The 10,021-nt window shown below is 39.2% G+C and overlaps 1 long non-coding RNA gene across 2 annotated transcripts; it reads right to left on the bottom strand.

Annotated features, from left to right (window-relative positions):
* Window positions 1–482: 482 nt before the first annotated feature.
* Window positions 483–4,628, bottom strand: LOC121622191. Of its 2 annotated transcripts, XR_006007679.1 has the most exons (7): window positions 3,567–4,628; window positions 3,301–3,455; window positions 2,683–2,836; window positions 2,028–2,194; window positions 1,667–1,799; window positions 1,442–1,558; window positions 483–706 (listed from the first exon to the last, which is right to left on the bottom strand). It is a non-coding gene; the product is annotated as an uncharacterized LOC121622191 (long non-coding RNA). The 2 variants fall into 2 exon arrangements; XR_006007678.1 differs by having other exon boundaries at window positions 483–1,558.
* Window positions 4,629–10,021: the final 5,393 nt, after the last annotated feature.

The raw sequence follows: 10,021 nt of genomic DNA, 5'->3' as shown, positions 1-10,021 counted from the left end.
CCTCAGCGTGGAAGATAAGTTCATGTCATATTTACTTTGAATATTCACTTTATCGGGGTTTTAGAAAGGAGTAATGCAGAAGACACAATGTAATGAGGTGCAGTGGCAACAAGTCGACAGTCCCACTGAATGTGATGACCATGACGCTACAGAATGTGTTGGCAGCAATGCGCATCTGCTGAAAGCGCCCGGACAGACCTGCAAACGTTTGTAATGCCGGAAAGCAAGTTTTGCGTTAACAATGGTGGTTGGTAACAATATCTAGCACCACTTCCACTGGCAGCTGAAGTTAGCAGCTTTCTCCTCCACGGTCTGTTCGCGTCCTTCATGCGGTGTTTGCAATCGACGGCAGCCCAATGTGCAAGACAAACAACACAAGCTCACTGATGGTAATGTGTGGAGAGGACAAACCTAGACCCGGTAGTGATTGTCTTTGGCAGTTTTAATATTAAAGATGATTTGTTTCATGAAGTCACCAAATACAGTTTATGAATTATCCGTGAAGAAATTGTTCTTGTTAGTATAGTGGACAGTGTCTCCGTTTGCCACACGGAAGGCTGGGGTGCGATTCCCTGATGGAGAGAGCTGCTTTTCAACCAGCTGTTAATCATCTTCAAGCAGGCTGTCCGTGAAGATTCTCATTCATCCAGGGGTGCATCACAATTCTCTTGTCGTTTCCTCGTTCCTCAATCCTTCCTGTCAACGGCTGTCATTCAGAGGTGCCTAACTTAACGTTACATTCTCCAAAGAGCAACAGTACAAGACATGTATGTTTCAGTTAAATTTATTTCATCCACATCCCAATGTGTAACATAGCTTATTACCTAGACTACAGCACTCTGTTATTTATCAAACTTCAGGTGGAGGAAACTGTGACGTTATGATTACAAGCCTTCACGCTTCCACGTCACGTTTACAGAACTGTCACTGATATATAAAGCAAGCACATCGGCCTCTCGTCACATGCTCTGCATGCTATCTGAGTGAAATCATGTGTTTCGTGGCTTGTAGGTTTCCCTTTACCGACACCTCTGAAATATGTCTCAATGAACAGGGAAAGGCTGATAAAGTTCAGGTGAGAAAATGACCACCTGTTTACCGGGAAGAGGCATCCAGCCAAGAATGAAGTAATTCATTTTCATGTGCATGAATAAAAGTGCTACATACTTATTTGCTAGTGCCTGTGACGTTTTCCTAATAATGTAAATATAAGTGAATATGTCTAAATGCAGGGGCGAATCTAGAAAAATATTTATGGGTGTCAAGAATGGGGCAGGCATTTTTGAGGGGTGGTAACATATGACAGATGTATACATACTGAATTTGATAGTTTGATGAAATAGTACGGACTCACTACATATGAGCACAAACTGCCATTAACAAACTCATACAGACAAACAATCTCATTTGGAAACCTGCTGCCTTACATGGAAATGCATACTTATCAATTCACAGGAAAGAAGGTGTGAATGCTGCTTCTTGCAGGCCCCTGAGCGAGGAGGTAGGGTTGGCTGCTTTGACTGACGTTATCAAGGTGCTGTTGTACACTGGTCCCAGCCTACAACCACACATTCAACAGAAATATTTAGAGACCAACCTCTGACAACCAAACACTGGGCATGAAACTGAGGTGATGACAATTATTTTAAACAGCTGTTTAACATACTTTCTGATGTATGTATCTGATCTGATGAGGTGCTCCACAGCCTGACGTGCTGACATCTTCCCTGGCCTCTTCCTTCCCTGTGCGGATGGTGGCAGGAGATGCAGCAAGATGGCAGACATGTCGCTGTCCCACCCTACAGACCAACAAACGTCAGGTTAGCATAAAGATGAGATAAGACTTATTTGTCATATACACAATACAATACATATACATCAAACAAGTCGCAGTGAAATGTGTTGTTGTGCCTGTTACAAGATATAATAAAACACAGTGTAAGATATAATAATATAAGATATATAAAATCTGAAATATTTATGTCTCATGTACATTAAATTGGCACAATTACAACAATTACAATTACATTCTCAACCACAGCAGTTGACTCAGCGTTGCGCCTGAAATCCAGCAGCTCTGTGGTAGGTACCAGTCCTCGGCTTTCTGTTATCACTTTTGTCTTGAGACTGGTGGGCCACTTCTCCAAGAATTTGTTGGCTGTGGCTTCCCCAAACAGCAGTCTGAAGTCTTGTTCTAGCAAAAATATAGTGCATAGAAAGGAGTGATGAGAGACGTTGCATTTCTGATGCCCACTGATGTTCCTACATTTGTGAACTTAAATTAATTTGTTTCTGTGTTTTAGCCCTTTGGTACAATGTCTGACACTACAGCTATACACACACACACACGCATACACACAGGCCTTTGCTACCTTGGTCTCAAACCCCCCCCCCAAAAAAAACAAGGAAAACCCTCACTGTTTGTAAAATGTGATGGTGGCGATGCATTTAGTAATACAGGCAAAGAAACATTAAGATTTCGGTGGCTCAAGTGTCTCTGTATTATGTTGTCTCATGGTTCGAATATCAAAATGTGTGTGAGAACTCGACCGAAGCAGCCATGTTCCGCAAATGGTGACTCGTTTTCACAGACACAGATACAACTGTTAACAGGCATCTGCAGCCAGTGCCCGTAGCACATGAGTATATGTTTCTGTGATTCAGCTAATGAAGATGTCTTACCAGTCCCGGTGTGTCTAGAAATCTCGGGAAGACTGTGAACACATCTGCTGTTCTCTTGTGTGTGTCACAACAGCAATAGCTGCTTCCACCTCCTCATCAGATAACACTCCGTCAGCGGTAAGGGGTCTAGGTTGACCATGGCCTGGCCCGCCACCTTAAGACAAAACACAATTTTATTGATCCCTGCCTACAAAATCCATCAATATCATATGTAGATGATAAGTAAACTTATTGTTGGGAGATCTGTTGACAGAGGGACCTCTTTTCTCTGCAGCTTTCCTTTGAATGGTCTTCAACTGTGATGCAAGGTATCCTGAACCGTTCCAACGTAATTAAATAAACACAGACTGACTATGCTATTAACATTTCTAAGGGCAATTATGTGCTAAATGTTGTAATAACCCTTTTACTTACATATCCATGTTATGAATATGGGTGTTCCAGATATGGAAACAGAGCAACTATCCCCTTTTTTCAATCAACTTAAATGGAAAAAAAAAAACATGCACTCAAAAATTTTTAAACCATATGTCCGAGTGGAAAATGATAACATAAAAACACTTCCCATAAAATGGAACAAAATCCAGATTAGACTTAACAACAATGTCCACTACCCACCGCTTTTGCCTCGTTCTTTATGTGGCACAGCCTTTTAGGTTCACTTCCTTCAGCAGCAGCTGCTTCATCAGGAGGGTCACACATCGTGAAGTTCAGAATAATAGTTTCTTCAGATGATGCTCAGCATGATGATGATGATGATGATAGAGAAGCATCTGTGCATTAGGGAAAACAAACAAAACAGAAGCATATTAAATGTAACTGACATAACTCCCATCCCAGCCTTTAAGTTAACACGAACACATATGAGAATGGTCAGTGATTACCAAGTTCTTTGTTGATCAACATGACTGGAGGGTTCCTGATGACTCCTTCACTTTTCTTCAAAGACCTCTGTCAATTTCTGTCTCAGATTGGTCCAGCACCTTCATATCTGGCTGCCTGCTTTCTGGAATGTTAAATTTTAGGCGCGCTGAAGTAAAGGAAGAAAAAGGGTATTACAGAAATCATAATAATTGTGTTGAAACTTAAGTCAATAGGTCATTCCCATCCATTTTAAGGCATAGCAGAAGCAATGACCAACTCAGATCATTCAGAAGGAATGGTTTTATGATGAATTAGGTGTATCAACCAAGTAAAAAGTTGTGATATTGTTCTATCCTGATGTACTCACTAACCTTCTTTCATGAAGGCATCGAATGTTAGGTCATTAAGCCTATTAATGTGCTTATATTGTTCCATAACCTTCATCTTAAGTTTCCCACAAAGTTAACAGGGGGATATCAGATAAACTGCTAATTTGAGAGCTCACTGCCACAGTTAGCTCAATTATGAAAATCGTAGCACGAGAAGAGACTTAACTTCGGCGACAGCGGCTCACTGCCCGCTGTAAACGGACATTATACTCCAGCAGTCCTTGTGGCAGTGACAGTGTCATTCAACAGAGCGTCTATGAAAACTATATCTATGAAATTATAAAACCGCGTTTAGTCGAAAAACAATAATTAAACGGTGTTGTGGACACGGGAATATTAAAGTTACTGGCCTGACTGTGGCACCAGTCCAGTCAACTCCCGCTGCATGTGATGGCTCAGCAGTCACAATGTTACACAGACAGAAGCGTAATCATCACTCTGCAAAACTTTACACTGACTTTTAACTCAACTCTTAGAGTGGGTTTACTCACCATAGAGTTGTGAATACTCTATCTAGGTTAAAATTGGTTGACTCTGAAATATTGACACCCCATTTCTTGTACCATTTCTCTTCATCTACAATTCCCTCATGAGCAAGCACTTGGCGACAGTGCCGAGGAAAAACTTCCTTTTAGGAGGCAGAAACCTCGAGAAGAACCAGGCTCTGGGTGGGTGACCATCTGCTTCAACCGGGTGGGCGGGTGGGTGAGAGAGACAGAGAGAGATATAGAGATACAGAGAGAGGTTCAGGGTTGGACAGAAATCACAGTTTTGACAGCTGTAATAGATTTATAGGTATACAAAGTACATATGGCATGGTATATGCCTATGTGATATATTTATGTATGTGATGTATTAACATATTAACAGCAGATAGTATATGAACATAGCACGGCACTAATGATCTAATAATAACAGTAGCATTGCTATTAAAAATGAAATAGTTGCAGTGGATGTCAGGCAGGTCACACCTGCTGTGTCAAGGATTGGAGCATATGAGAAACTGTCCTTGATCATGAATCTTGCCATTTGTTCAAAAAGGCTGATTCTAGCCTGGTTCCAGGCCTCCTGTCCTCAGAGTGGAAATGACAGCAACAAACAACAAAAGGGACACCACCACTGCCACCACTGGCCTACAGCAACTGAAAAGTTAACGGAAAGTCCGCTAGCTTAATGCTAGCATATAATGGAAATTCCCATTAACGGGCTAATCGTATTAGCATCGCCATCGCGATTAATTAACGGTGAGATTGCAATATCAAATAAACAACAGGGGGAAGCAACACGAGTGACGATGGGAGCACAGGGAGGACGAAAAGGTAGGCAGGCTCCGGCTTTTATACGGCGGGAAATGAGGAGCCGGAAACCAGGGTAACCATGGTAACCATGGTAACCAACAAACAAAAACGAAACGGAAAACTAAACAGAATACTTATACTGCTACACTGGTGTTGTTCAGGTTTTGTTCAACAGACATTTCATGCTGTTACAAAGTCATCACATCACATGCATAGGAGTGCTGGCAGCAACAGCAGAGAGCGGCGACAGCAGTGGAATCAAGGCAGAACAAGCACAACGGAGCGGTTAGCCACAAGGCAGCAGCAACTAGCCCCACAAAGCAGCAGCAATTACCCCCACCAAAGCAGCAGCAATTAGCCCCACCAAAGCAGCAGCGGGCCAACGAGGTGGTTAGTCACACCTAAAAAGGAAACACTATTAGTATTTCTTCAGTGCACTAAAATTGATGATGGCATGTAGCATTATGCATACCTTTCTAGTAGCAGTGCACTTGCAAGAGGAGAAGAGATGAGAGGACGCCGAGCAGCCGCCAGCCTTCACCTGTGACCATACTAGCATTAGTTGTCTAGCAGCAACAATGACAATGCAGGGAGAAATGACACTTACCACTGCCAATGATCACAACAGCACACAGGGGAACACGGGGCAGCGCACAACGCTCGTCCCAAAACGCAACACAAATGCCTGAGCATAATAACGAGCACAGTGACCAACAAGGCAGAGCAAGACGCAGCCATACCTGTCCGCGACCGGACCCGGAAGCAACACGAGTGACGATGGGAGCACAGAGAGGACGAAAAGGTAGGTAGGCAGGCTACGGCTTTTTTTTTTTTCATTGACAAAACTGTAAACAATTAGTGAGGCAGTGTACAATATGACAGAGTACATCATTAGTTAAATTAAAATTACAAACATACAGAGGGTAAGGTAGGATATAAACATAAGAAAAGAAAGAAGGAAGAAAAAAATAAAAGAGATAGATACATAGGGGTATAGATCGAGGGATTCTCTTTCAGGTTAAGGTCTTCAACTAGACTGTACAGTTTTCTTGCATTATTTCTTTCCATGCATTTCAATGATGAGAAATAGTGACAGAGCTCTTTATGGAAAACATAGAAATTTGGTTTTGGCTTTTTCTGAATTTGTTTTCATGTATAAAGAATTTTCCTTGGATGATGATAGTGTTGATGGCCATTTCATGCATCGTGTTCTTCACTGGTAAACCAAATAAAACATTTTCTATGGAAAGACTAGAGAGGTTGGAGAATTTAGGAGATAGCCAATAAATCAAGTCATCCCAAAAGGCTCAGGAAATAATACATTCATAGAATAAATGGTTTGTTGTTTCAATATGAGTGTCACAGAATGAACAGTTGTGGTCAATTCCAAAGCGGTGTCTGAGGAACTCAGCAGAGCGGTATATTTCATTTACAGTCTTGAAGTGGACTTCCTTAGCCTTTGGTGGAATAGGGAATTTGAAAAATTTAGCTCGCAGTTTCACAGCTTCTTCTTTGGAGAAGAAACATAGGATTGAATTTCTGTTCGAGGAATATGGAGGCAATTCTTAAATAAAAGCTTGTCTGATTGCAATATTAGGGAGTTTGGATAAGAAATATTGTGTCCACCCACCAAAAGCGAAGGGAGAGTTGGGTTTACATCACTTTGTAACAGATTAAAGGACATTATGATTAGAGATTGTGGGATTGCTTTGATAATGTTGTTATATAGACGTCTATTATTTAAATTAAATTTTGAACAAAAATACTCAAAATTAATAGTCAACTAGTTAATTTTAATAGTGGCATTAATACTTTCTGTATCGATGGCTTTTACGTCTCCTTCGTCATAGTCTTTAATTATGATTCCTTTTTTAATGTAGTGTGTTTTCATTTTCCAAATGTAATTAAAATTAGCCTGGTTTATAGATTTTATTGCACTTTTGAAGAGTGATAGTGAATAGGCCGACATTCCATTTTTGTGAGGAAAATTCTGCCAAGAATAGAGATGTCTCTTTGGGACCAGAGATTCAAATATGACTTGCATTTTTTTTAATGTATTCCAAATGTTAAGATTATCTAAGTGTTTATATCTTTAGATATATCTGATATGTATACCAAGATACTTGACAGTAGATTTGACAGGGATATTGTGAATTGCTGCTAAAGGAGAAACATGAATTGATAGCAGTTCGCATTTATTAATGTTTAGTTTTAATCCAGAAGCCTTAGAGAAGAATTGGATTGTTTGGAGGACTTTGGGTATTTGGTCACTATTCTTCATAAATATGGTTGTATGCCAGTTGGCTAATTGTCAGTTTTTTACCTAACACTGTCAACTTCTCAAAGTCTGTGTTTTTTATAAGAATTGAGAGCATTTCTGCTGCTGCGATAAATAAGAGAGGAGAAACTGGACATCCTTGCTTTATTCCTTTATTAATTGAAAATCTAGGGCACGTCCCTTGTGGTAATAAAATTGTGCTATTAGCATCTTTATAGAATAGTTTAACCATACTAATGAATTTTTCCTCCAAAACCAAGAAGTTCTAAGACATGAAAGATAAAATTATGCTCAACTGTGTCGAAGGCTTTAAAAATGATTAAAATTAATTGGAATGATTTTATTCCAGTAAGTCAAGAATGAGCCGAATATTATTATGAATTGATCGCCCTTTTATAAATCCTGATTGTGTATCTGATATAATTTGTGTAATCCCAGATTTAAGCCTATTTGCATAGATATGAGTTAAAATTTTATAATCATTATTGAGCAGGGTTATGGGTCTGAGATTGTCAATTAGTTTGGGATCTTTGCAAGGTTTAGGGATGAGAGTGATTATTCCTTGTTTCATAGTAGTTGAAAGAGTTTGGGATTCAGAAATTTCTTTTAACATGTTAAACATAAGGTCTTTAATGTACTGCCAGAAATGTCTATAAAAATTGCTAGTTAAGCCGTCTGAGCCTGGAGATTTATCTAAAGCTAAGCTCTTCATGGCTTTTTCCACTTCACCCATATTGATGTCTGTCTCACAGATGCTTTTAAAGCATTCATCAATTCTGGGGTCTCCATTCCTTAACATGCTCAAAGAAAGTTTCAGCCTCTGAGGATGAGTAAGAGGAGGAGTATAACATACTGTAGAATTGGAAGATTTCCTTTGAGATTAATTTAGGGTCGGTACATTCTTGGTAATCTATCATTAGCGTTTTTATTGTATTCCGCTCTTGTCTCTTTTTTTTCCAGTCTACAAAAGTACGCTGAGCTCTTCTCTCCCTCCTCCATCCACTTTGCCCTTGACCTAATATATGCACCTTTGGCTTTAGAGATGTAAATATTATCTAATGCTGATTGTAAAAGTATACATTTTTGTTTGTCCTTGTCAGTTAAAGAGGTTCATTATAGATGCAGTTTATTTCCTTAATGATTTCTCTTTTTTCTTATTATCCCTGTTTAATAATTTACTATATGAAATTGAGATTTGGCGTATTTTATATTTCAGGTATTCCCATTGGTCTTTATAAGATGTAAAGTTAGAATCTTTAGTTATATAATCAATTGTTGCAATTATTTCTTGACAGAAACGTTCGTTATTTAGAAGAGTTGAATATAATTTCCAATAACCTTTTTTAAAACAAGTGTTTGTAGATACAAAACCATGCAATGTTTGACCATGCAATGGTCAGTTAGAGGTGCGGAAGAGATTGTGGAGTCGATTGTAGTCCAGGCCTATTATCAGAGACCAACCAAAAGTCAATTCTTAATTTGGCTGAGCCATCAGGTTTAAACCATGTGTAGCTCTGGGAATTTGGATTATTGTTCCGCCATGTATCTTTCAGGTTAAACACACTACAAAATTCAAGCAAAACAGGATTATAATGGTGATTTTGATATTTAGAAGGGGCTACGGCTTTTATGAGGCCGGCAATGAGGAACCGGAAACCAGGGTAACCATGGTAACCATGGTAACCAACAAACAAAAATGAAAGGGAAAACTAAACAGAATGCTCATACTGCTACAATGGTATTGTTTAGGTTTTGTTCAACAGACATTTCATGCTGTTACAAAGTCATCACAAACTCCACTGACTGCTAATTGCAAAAACAAAACAAAACAAAACAAAAAAAACAGGAAGCTGGAGACAGAAATTTGAATAGTGGTAATAGTTCTGGACAACTTTGACTTTATTATGGACAGATTGGCCTTGTTATGTCTACTCTGACAAGCAGCTCAGTGGTTAACACAACTGACTTTAACCTGGGGTTCAATTCCTGGTCATGGCATAAGAGTGTTTCTTCAGAAATTTAGAGAAATTCCACATTAAGTTCAAAAAGAGCTAGGTAAACTCAGAGCATATTTGAAAGTAAACAATTTCATTCTTACAGACTGGAGCAATGTGCTTTGATCTTTGTTATGATTCAAATGACTGCCTTGATGCACCATTGGCTTTGATGACATCACAGTTATAAACTTTATAGCTTCACAGAATCCTTCATCTTAAACTCAGTGAAGACATACTAGAGATATTCAACTCAACTACCAGACTCAACTGCTGAAACAACGACTGTGGATAATACACAAAACACGAGGTAAGCTGATACAAACGTCATGAAATTAATTTGATGAAGCATGAGGGCATTTCATTAATTCATTTCATGAAACACATTTCACAAAGACTAACAACATGACACAAAACACATTTCACAATATAAAACATTTCACAATATCCAACATTTCACTACACTTTCCTGACTGTCAACAAATCCTATCAAAAGACAAAAAGCAACAATGAGTT

Source organism: Chelmon rostratus, chromosome 18 (assembly GCF_017976325.1).
Source record: "Chelmon rostratus isolate fCheRos1 chromosome 18, fCheRos1.pri, whole genome shotgun sequence".
Taxonomy (NCBI): Eukaryota; Metazoa; Chordata; class Actinopteri; order Chaetodontiformes; family Chaetodontidae; genus Chelmon; species Chelmon rostratus.
This window is presented reverse-complemented; position numbering and strand designations above follow the sequence as displayed.